Source organism: Triticum urartu, chromosome 4A, assembly GCF_056163025.1.
Source record: "Triticum urartu cultivar PI428250 chromosome 4A, HENAU_Tu73, whole genome shotgun sequence".
NCBI classification, from domain to species: domain Eukaryota; kingdom Viridiplantae; phylum Streptophyta; class Magnoliopsida; order Poales; family Poaceae; genus Triticum; species Triticum urartu.
The window spans coordinates 67,416,200-67,429,697 of NC_141876.1; positions in this window are offsets into that span (position 1 = coordinate 67,416,200).

The window sequence follows — 13,498 nt, forward strand, 5'->3', positions numbered from 1 at the left end:
CTTTGTGGCCATACAAGGCGGAAAATGTTGAGTGGGGCCCCTTCACAACATTCACGAAGGCTATTAAATCAAACATTCAATAGAGAATCACGTATCCTTATAAGCATTCAACACATATACATATGAAGGTTCATCCATATCCCTGAGAACTAAGGGAATTACTCACACTTAGAGATAGCCAACATCCTATGAATAGTTGTGACAAACATGGATGATAAATCAGAGTAAAACACGTAGGGATCCACTAGGGTTTAGTATTAAAACAGAGTGGAGATGGAATGGTGAGGAGGATTATGATTGTAATGGTTGATGTCGACGTTTCCTTCCATGAGATGATGGCAATGGTTGAACTCTCCTTGTCGATTCCCCCGTTGGATACCTTTCGAAGGCTAGGGTTCTACGTTCTGGAGTGGTTTCTGGCAGCTGTGGGATCTGATCCATGATTTCATTGCACGGGGACGATATATTGGACTAGGTGGTGGCGGCGATGTCTAGTACAATCGCTGGTATGAGGGTGTGTGGTCGTACTGTACATCATCAAGCGTGTTGGACTCCTTTCTGAAGCATCTCTTGCCTCTCCCAATTGCTTCATTCTTTATGGTAGTATTACATCACGTTAATTGACATGATTTTATCGGCATATATTGGCATTCTTTCTTTATACCCCCAAACACTTCCGTGAGTGGCATCCTGGCGAAAACAGACAAAAAGAGGTTCGTGAACGAAGTAAAATCTGGTAAAGCCTGCTACTAAAGCACAAAAAGGTAAAAATAACTTGTTTTTTGGAATCATGATGCACATGAGCCAAATTATCCCCGTGCGAATGGGGTGTCCAGAAGGTTGCATGCTACCCCATGCGCACGAGGTCCAAAGAGCTGATCACCAGCCCGTGCGCATGGGGTCCAGCGACCAGCAACTTTTGGGCACACACACCCTCCTTAGGCACACCGAGAGAACACGACGTGGATGGGTGTAAGGCACTTTCTTGGTGGTAGGTGTAGGAGGGCTCATTCCCACACTGTCATTCTCCCACCTTTACCCCTCTTGATAGTGTGGTTGTCCTATGACTCAAATCAAACCAAATAAAACCTTCGAGTTACCGAAAAATCACAACTTTGATAATTTTGAAATAGGGGATCAATAATCCATCATAAACATCAAGGAACCAATGACCTGATATAAACCTTAGCAACTATCATTATTTCCACTTAGCACATTGTCATCACAACAAAATACCATTAAGAGATAAATGCACCTTCAACAACTGCTTTCCTTCCTTTCCTGTATGCAACTTTATTCTCATTCACATGCAATATATATTCATTTTTGCATGGAAAAATATACTAATTTTTGTATGTAAAAATGTTTTTGCAATCACAGAAACCAGGGAGTAGATCCTCATTCACATGGAAAATTTCACACATTTTCACCATTTTCTATCTCCACATGCTCATTTTTTGGTGTTGGTTTAGATGGGGGTGTTTGCTATAATGTGGGAGGATAAATTCATGCCAAATTGTCTCCCATATTCATGGTAATTTTTCCATGTTCAAATGCTTATTTTTCTTCCAAATTCCACTACCCCCTATCATCTTGTTGACATGCCTATGACGGACCTATATCTATAAATACAGTATGCTCCCTAATTTTGAAGCTCTCTCATTCAATTGAGATGTTTAATTTTGGATTTGGTTCACGATTTTGATTGAGGTTATTTTCAATTTGGTCCATGGTTTTTATTCAACCGAGGTATTCATTTTCTCTAATTTTTGAGCTCTCTCATTCAATTGAGGTGTTCAATTTGCAGGTTTGGTTCACGATTTTGACTGTGTAAATGATTTTGATTGAGGTTATTTTGAATTTGGTTCATAGTTTTTACTCAAATGAGGTGTGCAATTTCGGATCTGGTTCACAATTTTACTGGGTCAATGATTATGATTGAGGTGTCCAATTTTCAATTTGGTTCATGATTTTGATCAATTCAATGATTTCTCATATCAATTGGCAACAACCGGCCTATAAAAACACATGAGCCCCGCGCACCCTCTCATCACCTGGCAAGAAAGAATCATCAACATATGACATTGTAGCACTAATATAGTACATGTGGTCGCCACCGTAAGAAACTTCTCCACATACATGTGGGTTTATTAGCAGATAACACATAACCACTCCTCTAGAAAGGGCCCACCAAAACACCGCATTATAAAAAAATAAGACATGCAACATCATCCCTCTCACGTGCAAAACCCAATAAAACATTTATGAAATCCCTACAACACTAATGGCACAGCAAAGTGCACACAACTCTTTTAGTGCATTACCAATTCTCATGGAAAAAATTCCCCTACCATGCATGAATTGCCCCATGGTTTTGTTTATGGAAAATCACCTTCTTTTCTTAACATGGCAAATCTAGCCTAATTTAGAGCTCTAGTTCCCCTCTAATTCCACTTGGGATTGATGGAAATTGAGAGGGGGTGGGATGTGGGGAAGGTTTTGGGTGTAGATTATTACCTCAATTTTCGTGATCCACTAGTTGACCCCCCCCCTCCACCCTCAATTCGAGCGCTTTGGTCAATTTTTCCATGGCGACTCAAGAGTGGAGTAAGAACCGAGGGGGTGGAGGACCAGATCGCAAGGGAGGGAGGAGGGGTATTTTTGTTCGCTGGGATCCCCCAACTAGCGTGATAGATCATTCGCTCAGATAATCAATAGAAGCTGCGTTTTTTTACGAACAGTAGCGAGCGCTACGTTTCATTCATGAAGAAGAAGACCACATAGCCCAAAAATCACCAGGGAAGCAAGATTAGATGAACATGTCACACTGAAAAGAAAGAAAATAACATGAGATCTACAAGGATGCAAAGAGTCGCCGGTCGCAATCACAAATCTAATGAATCAAGCAGAGGCTTGAGCTTGGCCGTCTGGTGGCCACCCGACAAACATCCTCAAGGAGAAGTGCTGACAGGGAACACGGGGATCCGAGATAGTTCGTGGTCTCGCTAGCCGGGCTTCATATGTGAGCATCAGCCTCTTCCGCAAAGCTGGTCGATCAATAAGACCATAGCGCACAAGAAACAGAAGAACACCTCCGAGCCGCTAGTTCCCACAGCCGAAAACCTGCTCCAAGACGAGGGCCTCAAGATGTGCACGACACACGGTGCCACCATCATTCGATCCGAAAAGCAACCAGATCGAGGGTTGCCCCTGGAGCATTTGATAAGGAACACGACATAGCCCTTGATGACGCCTTCAGGAGGGCGACGGTTAGGGGTGGATTAACGAGTTTCTTGGCTCGTTAAGCTCGTGCTCGTTAAGCTTAATGAGCAAAAGATCATGCTCGCCTCTATTCATTAAAAGCTCATTAAGCTTGTGAATGCTCGTCAACAGACTACAATATGTGTTAGGCCAACTCCACCGCGCGACCCTATCCTGTCCGGCCCTGTCCGTTTGGGGTAAAACGGACAAACGAGGCGGCCCAGCGTGCGGGAGCGAACGGACTTTTGTCTGTTTTGTGTCCGCTTTTGACCCATCCGCGGCCCAAGTTTGCGCCGCTTTTGGGGTGAAACGGACACCACGCGGATGGGCGGGTCGTCTGCGTGTGTCCTCCCCTGGCCCGCCCGTCGGTGGCACAGGGCGGGCCTTTTTCTATCCGCCCCCCTCCCTCCCTCCGGCCGCACCCCCTCCACTCTTCCCCACTCTTCCACTCACTGCAGTTCGGACGCGAGCTCGCCCAGCCCCTTCCCCTCGGCGCCACCGAGCTACCCAACCACGGCCACCTGGTGTGCGCACCCGCCGGCCGGATTTGGGGTGGATCCGGTCGGTCTTGAGCTCGGTCGGCTGTGGGAGGTGTTGAGGCATATCTCTCTCGAGGTAGTTTTGGTGATTGATGACAACATGTTTGTGGACTAATCATGTGCGTTGAGTAGTTCACAGATTCATCCTTGGCACGAGATGTTTTCTTCCCTTCGGAGTGTCATTCAAGACGGTGTAGCTCTTTCGCTTCTCTTTTGGTGGACTAGTTGCATCCGTACTATCAAGAGGAGGTCCGCTGGGGTATTGCATGGGTGGAATCAACACGTACACTTCAGCTTCTCACCCTCCGAGCTCTTCCACTTCATAGAAGAGATCTCTCCTCTTTTCTATGTCCTGTCTGGGTTCCAGCGGTTGTACCGCGCAACCCAGCAGTAGTACCGCTGAGGAGCCACAAGTGACAGTACCGCTCTGCAACGGTAGTACCGCCCGTGACTCCACAGTAGTAGTACCGCTGGGGTGCCTGGCACCACCGCCTCGTCCCCAGCCTCTTTGGAGAGATCCTTTCTCTCTCTCTCTTCTGTGTCCCAGCGATAGTACCGCACTACCAGCGGTAGTACCGCCGAAGGGTCACAAGCGGCAGTACCGCTCCGCAGCGGTAGTACCTGTCGGCGTTCTGGGAACGGGGGTCCCCAGACTTGCTGCCTGCGGCCTATGGCGTGGCTCAAAGGGGGGCCCAGCACGGACCATCTTCATCAACACAGACCCAAGACCCTCGCGAGGGGCCAAGCCTCACGGGGCGGACGACACGGAGCTTCCTCAGGCACGGCCTCACCAGGCTGGCTCGCGAGGAGGCGGAGAGATCAAGGCGGGGTACCTCACGAGGTGCCCGTGATGCAAGCCATGACGACCAAGGGCGCCAGGCGGGCGCCAGCCCGTGCAGTGTCCTCCTTTCCCCTTTTGTGCAAAGGGGGCAAGCGCAGCCGCGGAGTACCGAGGCATCAGGCAAAGGTTGCCGTTTCGGTGCAACAAGACCAAGACCAGGAGGACCGCAAGATGGAGGTCATCGTGGAGCCCAAGACGGCGTCACCACCAGAGCTTTGTGCAGGCGAGGACCAACTTTAGTCAGGATGAGTGTACTAGATGTTCCCCTTCAAAATGGCCAATTTTTGGCGCCCTTCCCGCTCAATATTTGGGAAGAGGCCCAGGGCCATTGCCTATAAATAGGACCAGCCACCCACAAGGATCGGGGTTCGGGTTTGAGGTAAAAAGGAAGGTTAGAGACAGAGATCGAGGATCAAGGATCGGATCGAAATCAGAGAGAGAGAAGGGTGACTGAACTCCTCCTAGCAGTTCGTCCCCCTCCAGCAAAGAGCAGACCCTCGCGAGGTTGTTCTTCCTTGTATTGTTCATCATCATTAGCCCAAGAGGCAATCCACCACACCACACACTGGAGTAGGGTATTACACCACAACGGTGGCCTGAACCAGTATAAACCCTGCGTCTCTTGTGTCATTCTTTCCATAGCTTAGATCTTAGAGAGGCGGAGGGGTGCAGGTAGGTAAGAGGCGAAATCTCCGCGCGTACCCCAGTGTTCGAACCTCAAGGGTCTGCCGGAACCCGAAATCCGACATTTGGCGCGCCAGGTAGGGGTGCACCGGAATTCGTCTTCCACCACCCCGTTCTCCTCCGACCATCGCGCCCATGTCTGACGCTCGTCGGGCCCGCGCCGAGCGCCGGGCCACTCTCGCTTCCCGCGTCGCCCAGACGGCTCCTGTCGGTGGGCGTCCTCGTCGTTCGCCGTCACCTGCCGTCAACGCCGCCACCGGCCCGGCGGGGGGACGAGCAGCAAGCATCGTCTCAGCATCCGTCAGTGCGGCAAGACGGCCGCACCGCTACTCCCTCGCTCACCCCAGCTGGTTCTTCGTCCCGCGCGCCCCGCGCACCCATGGAGGCTCGAGCTGCGCTCATCGCGGCAAACGAGCTCCTGCGCTACCGTCCCGTCGACGACGTCTATGAAGAATGGCTTGACCGCGTCGCCGAGCTCGTCCGCGCCACAGGGGGCTCTCATGCACCGTCCGTTCTGCTGCACTGCACCCCGCCCCGCGCGGGCGACGAGGCTCCGGCGGCGCCCCGGCCGCCTCCTCCTCAAGAAGGCGCCATGGCTCCAAGGCGCGTGGCCCCTGGGCGGAACCCGCTCCATCAGGTGCCAGCGCGGCAAGAGCAGAGCTGCCAAGAAGTCCCTCGCCCGCAAGAAGCTGCCCGGGCGCTCCCTGCTCCAGCACGTCGCGACCATGCTCCTGCTCCCGCACGCCAAGACCCCGCGCCGCTCCCAGCTGCAATGCGTGGGGACATGCAAGACCAAGCTCTCCGTCACCCAAGGCCTCCCATGGCCATAGCAGGCTGTCGTGCCTTCACCACCGAGCTACGCAGCGTCGCGTGGCCCGGCAAGTTCAAGCCAGACCTGCCTCCTCGTTACGACGGCACGGCCGACCCTGCGGAGTTCCTCCAGCTCTATGAGCTGGGCATCGAAGCTGCCAACAGAGACGAGAAAGTCATGGCGAACTGGTTTGCCATGGCGCTCAAGGACGGGGCCCGCACCTGGCTCCTGAACCTGGCCCCAGGCACGATCTCCTCTTGGGACGAGATGCGCACCCGCTTCATCACCAACTTCCAAGGTACTCGCGACCGGCCACCCGCCGTGAGCGACATGCGTCGCATCAAGCAACAACCCGGGGAGACCTTGCAGAAGTACATCCAGCGCTTCAACAACGCACGCCTCAAGATTCCCAAGGTGACTGAGGAGGCCATCATCTCAGCCTTCTCTGACGGCGTGCGCGATGTTAAGATGAAGGAGGAGCTGGCGATGCATGAAGACCTGTGCACTTCCTTGGAGCTGTTCAACTGGGCAACCAAGTGCGCCAGGTCTGAGGAAGGGCGTCTCTCCCTCCTCAAGCTGCCTGCCGCAGACCCAGAAGAGAAGAAGCCCAAGGCCAAGGATGTGAAGCGCAAGGGGGCTGCCGTGCTCGCGGCAGAACCAGACACCAAGCGGGGCAGAGATCTCCCGAACCTCCCAAGGGCAGTCAATACTGTGTGTACCACGACCTCCACACCCACAACACCAACGAGTGTCAAGAGATCCGAGCCATGCGAGAAGGAAGGATCGGCCGTCGCCCCGACCGCGGTGACCGGGGCTACGGTCGAGGAGGAGGAAGGAACGCAGGACGCTGGGAAGACCATGGCCCGCGCCAAGGGTGGCGCGATCAACCTCACGAGGATCGCTGGCAAGATCCGCCTTGCGAGGGAGACTGGAGGGATCAGCCTCGCGAGGATCGCCCGCAAGGCAACACAGGCCTCCCTCCGCTGCCGCCGCAGCCAAGGAGGAACGAGGATCGCCACCAGGACGAGGGGGCCGGGGGCTTCCAGGAGCCGCGCGCGATCACCTGCATCCTAGGCGGGGCTCAAGCCCCAGCCTCTCAACGCATCTTCAAGCAGTTCGCCCGCGAAGTGAATGCAGTCCTCCCCAAGCTCGAAGCCACGCGCCCTCTCAGGCGGTCGGCGTGCGCCATCACGTTCAGCTCAGCAGATCAGCTCAAGTGTGCGGCTACAGCCGGAGTCCTCCCGATGCTTTGTTCCCCAATCATCAGCAACATGGTGGTCACCAGGACCCTCATCGATGGCGGGGCAGGGCTCAACATCCTGTCCATGGAAACATTCAACAATCTCCAAGTGCCCTACAGCCAGCTTCAGCCAACCAAGCCTTTCTCCGGAGTCACCGACGGCTCCACGGTCCCGATTGGGCAGGTCCGCCTCCCTGTCACCTTCGGGGCACGAGATAACTACCGCACCGAGCTCATCGACTTCGACGTCGCTCACATTCGCCTGTCGTACAACGCCATCCTTGGGTATCCAGCGCTGGCCAAGTTCATGGACGTAACTCACCACGGCTACAACGTCCTCAAGATGCCAGGAAGTGGTGGAGTCATCACGGTGCCCTGTGAAGAGAAGGACGCGGTGTGTTCCCTGGGGCGAGCCTTTCAGGCCGCGTCACTAGAAGACTCGGATCACGGAAGCAGGAGGCTTCCCGAGACCGCCCCCAAGAAGAAGGCATCGTCTGGCCCGGCCCCTCAAGAGGCAGGCCCCTCTGGGCCCGTGCCTGCCCAGGGGGAACCTCCTTCCATCGCATAGGAAAGCGCGCCCGGGGCCCTCCTCAGGCAGGGCTCGGGGGCTCTCCCCTGGAGGGCCACCGACCTGGCTAGGGTCACGAGGGAGGCTCTTGGGCACCACATGGAGGCGTGTTTCGAAGCACGTTTCCCTCAAGAAGGAGTAAGGCAAGGAGAACCAGACCTTCAGGAGTTCGTCAGCAAGGCCATTCAGGAGCTACAGGAGTCAAGAGTCATGAAAGGCGGCGGCCGCCTACCAGCAGTGGCTCCCCATCCGGGCGAGGATGGTGGGCTGCGCGTCTGCATCGACATACCAGGGCTCAATCAAGTCGCCTCTCTGGAGCGCCTTTGGCCCTCGTGAGTGGGGCGCTGCGGAGGTCCACCCTATAGCTACGTTCGCATGCCTTACGGCTTACCGAACGCGGCTGCCACGTACCGGCGCCTCATGAGGGGCATCATGGAGGCACAAGAGGCAAGGCGTTCCACAGCCCTGGCGGAGATGGAGATGGTCCGCGAGGAGCCACCAGCGCCTCCGGAGCCTCCCGAGGCCCCTAGGCCTGGGGGCTCGTGAGGATCGGCTTCCGCAGCCCACCAGGTCTGCTACACCAACAGTCCTTCATCCTCAACATCATCAGGTGACATCTTACAAGTTTCATTTCCAGCTGGGAGCGCCCCCCCCCCAGGGCTGCATTATTCCCAGGCCGCGTGGGTCCGTCCCTGCGGCATGTATCCCTTTTATTTCATGTTGTTAGCTTACCTTGTTGGGGGCGCCCCTCAGGCTGCATCATCCCCAAGTCGCTCGGGCCTGACCCAGTGATGTCCGCCTTCCCAGCATCTATTTGAATGAATCCACTCCTTCGCGGCTAATGAGTTTGACCTAGTTTCCCGCTCAACTGACGCCAACTGACGGAACTGCTCCCAAACGGCACGACGCTTGCGCATGGGTCCATCCCTGCAACGCCGACAAACCTGAATGGCTGAGCTCTGGCCGCAACAGCCCCGCATGGCGCCACCTCGTCAAGCCTACAGTGCCTCATCGCCCCTCGGAAGCAACCAACGGCTGACTATCAATTGTCACGGCAACCCCTCGTTCTTTCTATGATGGGTTTACAGGATCTCCTAAAGGAGCCGCGTCAGGCGAGGCCCTTGTGGTGTCTCCTTCACTCTCATCTGCGCGAACCGCTTGCACGTTAAAGGGGGGTGCCTGAGCATTGCGACTCAGGGATCCTGCTGGCTCTCCAGCCCTCACCCTCTGGCCTTGTCCACGGCATCGCGACCTGGCATACCAGCGACGGCTGAGACTCGCTCGAGGGCCGGGACCCAAGGACGTAGAGCAGAAAGGGGAGAAAAGGCGAGAGGGGAGGGACATGCGAGGACCTCGCCGAGCAGCCTCACGCCTGCCGATGCACGGACCCGACGACACACCAAAGAGCGACCCCTGATTCTCGAGATAAGTCACCACCCGGAAGCGCCAGCTACCGTGGCACCATCCCCGCACCTAATGCAATCTCGTGTTAGCGATGCCGCTCTCCTTTCTCACTGAACGACGGCTGCTTGGGTGCCAAAGGGGACCTCCTGAGCATCGCGACTTAGGGGCTCTTACCGGACTCCGAGTCGCTCACCTCCTGGCCTTGACCACGACATCGCGACCTGGCATACCAGCGATGGCTGAAGCCGCCTTGGGACTGGGACCTGTCGGCGTAGAGCACCAAGCCCTCGTGAGGTTCAAAAGGGAGAACTGAGCTAAGACGGAATGAGCAACTCGCACAATTCTACGACAAGGGTTATATTAACAGAACAGGATCACATGCACCTTACAAGCCCCCACGGGACGCGTCTTTGATTCCTCGCAGGGAACAGATCCTAAAAGGACGCTAACTACGCGCGACCCTGCAAAAGACGCCATCATCAACAGTGGGCCGTCAAGCACCGGCGCCAACCCCATCCAGATCAGAGGCGGCGACGGCCTGACGAGCCCGCCCTGCTCCAGGAGCAGCGCCGGCTCGGGGGCTCGTAGCTATCGTTGCTCGTCTCCGGAGTCGCGAAGAGCTCGCCGGAGTCGCTGGAACCTCCGACGCCTCCGCCGCCTGAGGAGCCGCCAAGGGAGCAGTCAGCGGGCCCAGTCCTCGCCGCAGCAGGGTCCCGGCCACCTCTCCCGGGGCAGCACTCCAGCCGACGCCCGTTCGCATCGAAGACCTTGAAGAACATCACCGAAGCACCATCGTACTCCAAGTGGATCGTGAAGGCGCCACTTGTCCTGCAAACCCGGGCGACTTCGCTCCAGCCTCGAGTCATGAAGACCTCGCCCGGGGCGACGACCGCGACCTCTGCCTCGGTCGCGAGGGTGCTGCAACCGGCGTGCTGCAGCCAAAGCTCCAGGAGTTCTCCCTGCGGGATGATGGAGGCGAAGAAGGGAGGAAGGCGAATCCAAGACTGAGGAGGCATGGCGGCGTGGAGCACGAACTCTCAGGAGGAGCCCTCGGTGTGGACCCCAGGGGGGACGATGCACACTTTCGTGACCCGTCGGCGCCGACGGCGGCGCTGCCCGTGGCGATCAGCATCAACTCCTTCAGGGCCCTCAATGTGGGCATACAAGGGAAGCGGGAACCCTGGCGGTGCCCGCTCGCACCAGGGCCTCGACACCACCTGATGGGCCCCCTCGTCCGGGCCGCGGAGGGCGAGCCGTTTCTTCAGCGGGAGCGGGTCTGGTTCCTCTCGGGGAGCCTTTCCCTTCTCTGCCGTCGAGAACCGGCGGATCGGAGCCATCGCACCAAGACGGAGCAAGGACCGGGAAGAAGGAGAAGAAAGAAGGGATGGACTGGAAGGGCGTACGCCATTCCGTACTTATGGCCGGCGAAGGCCAACCGCCGACCTCCACGATCGCAGGTAATCATGACCCGCTTTGCATGCAGGGGCTTGTCCAATCCGTGCAGTTGCCGAGGCGCCATGGGGAAGTGGAGACGCCCACGTCCAATCAACGGCCACGCAGCGCCCAAGACCGCAGGCTGTTAGGGCCCGTGGTGCTTCGCTCTTGCCCTTCCGCCTCCCTGCACGGCCAAGTCCGGGCGCGCCTTGGGCCCGGGGGCTACTATCGGCGTTCTGGGAACGGGGGTCCCCAGACTTGCCTGCCTGCGTCCTATGGCATGGCTCAAAGGGGGGCCCAGCACGGCCCATCTTCATCAACACAGACCCAAGACCCTCGCGAGGGGCCAAGCCTCGCGGGGCGGACAACACAGAGCTTCCTCAGGCACGGCCTCACCAGGCTGGCTCGCGAGGAGGCGGAGAGATAAAGGCGGGGTACCTCACGAGGTGCCCGTGACGCAAGCCATGACGACCAAGGGCGCCAGGCGGGCGCCAGCCCGCATAGTGTCCTCCTTTCCCCTTTTGTGCAAAGGGGGCAAGCGCAGCCGCGGAGTACCGAGGCATCAGGTAAAGGTTGCCGTTTCGGTGCAACAAGACCAAGACCAGGAGGACTGGAAGACGGAGGTCATCGTGGAGCCCAAGACGGCGTCACCACTAGAGCTTTGTGCAGGCGAGGACCAACTTTAGTCAGGATAAGTGTACTAGATGTTTCCCTTCAAAATGGCCAATTGTTGGCGCCCTTCCCGCTCAATATTTGGGAAGAGGACCAGGGCCATTGCCTATAAATAGGACCAGCCACCCACAAGGATCGGGGTTCGGGTTCGAGGTAAAAAGGAAGGTTAGAGACAGAGATCAAGGATCAAGGATCGGATCGAAATCAGAGAGAGAGAAGGGTGACTGAACTCCTCCTAGCAGTTCGTCCCCTCCAGCAAAGAGCAGACCCTCGCGAGGCTGTTCTTCCTTGTATTGTTCATCATCATCAGCCCAAGAGGCAATCCACCACACCACACACTGGAGTAGGGTATTACACCACAACGGTGGCCCGAACCAGTATAAACCCTGCGTCTCTTGTGTCGTTCTTTCCATAGCTTAGATCTTAGCGAGGCGGAGGGGTGCAGGTAGGTAAGAGGCGAAATCTCCGCGCGCACCCCAGTGTTCGAACCTCAAGGGTCTGCCGGAACCCGAAATCCGACAGTACTGCCTGTGACCCCGCTGATGTACTACCGCTGGGCTGTCTGGCTCCTACCGCCTCGACTTGAGGGCTCTTTTTCTCGTGTCGGGTTTTGCGGCACTAGTTGCGGTTGTAGGGACGGTAGTACCGTTTTGGAGCGGTAGTACCGCCCTTACCATCGCGGTAGTACCGCGTTGGGTCCAGATCCCTGCTGCTCTTCTCTGAGCGGCAGTACCGCTCGCTGGAGCGGCAGTACCGCCCCCGTTAGCGGTACTACCGCCCTGTGCGGGGCTGTGGTGGGGCAACGGTTGGTTTGTTGCCCCCACTATAAAAGGGGGTCCCCTTCTTCTCCTTTGACCTACCTCTTCCCCCCAAGCTCCATTAATGCACAAGCTCCATTAAATGCTCCAAGCTCCTTTTTCGCCCGATCTATCTCTCTAGCCAATCAAACTTGTTGATTTGCTCGGGAGTGGTTGAGAAGGCCCCGATCTACACTTCAACCAAGGGATTTTCGATTCCCCCACTCATCCCTAGCGGGTCTTGTTACTCTTGGGTGTTTGAGCACCCTAGACGGTTGAGGACACCACGGAGCCATAGTCCATTGTGGTGAAGCTACGTGGTTGTGTTGGGAGCCTCCGATTAAGTTGTGGAGATTGCCCCAACCTTGTTGTAAAGGTTCGGTTGCAACCTTCAAGGGCACCAATAGTGGAATCACGGCATCTCGCATTGTGTGAGGGCGTGAGGAGAATACGGTGGCCCTAGTGGCTTCTTAGGGAGCATTGTGCCTCCACACCGCTCTAACGGAGACGTACTTGAAGGAAATATGCCCTAGAGGCAATAATAAAGTTATTATTTATTTCCTTATATCATGATAAATGTTTATTATTCATGCTAGAATTGTATTAACCGGAAACATAATACATCTGTGAATACATAGACAAACAGAGTGTCACTAGTGTGCCTCTACTTGACTAGCTCGTTGATCAAAGATGGTTATGTTTCCTAACCATAGACATGAGTTGTCATTTGATTAACGGGATCACATCATTAGGAGAATGATGTGATTGACTTGACCCATTCCTTTAGCTTAGCACACGATTGTTTAGTTTGTTGCCATTGCTTTCTTCATGACTTATACATGTTCCTATGACTATGAGATTATGCAACTCTCGTTTACCGGAGGAACACTTTGTGTGCCACCAAACGTCACAACGTAACTGGGTGATTATAAAGGTGCTCTACAGGTGTCTCCGAAGGTACTTGTTGGGTTAGCGTACTTCGAGATTAGGATTTGTCACTCCGATTGTCGAAGAGGTATCTCTGGGCCCACTCGGTAATGCACATCACTATAAGCCTTGCAAGCATTGCAACTAATGAGTTAGTTGTGGGATGATGTATTACGGAACGAGTAAAGAGACTTGCCGGTAACGAGATTGAACTAGGTATTGAGATACCGATGATCGAATCTCGGGCAAGTAACATACCAATGACAAAGGGAACAACGTATGTTGTTATGCGGTCTGACCGATAAAGATCTTCGTAGAAT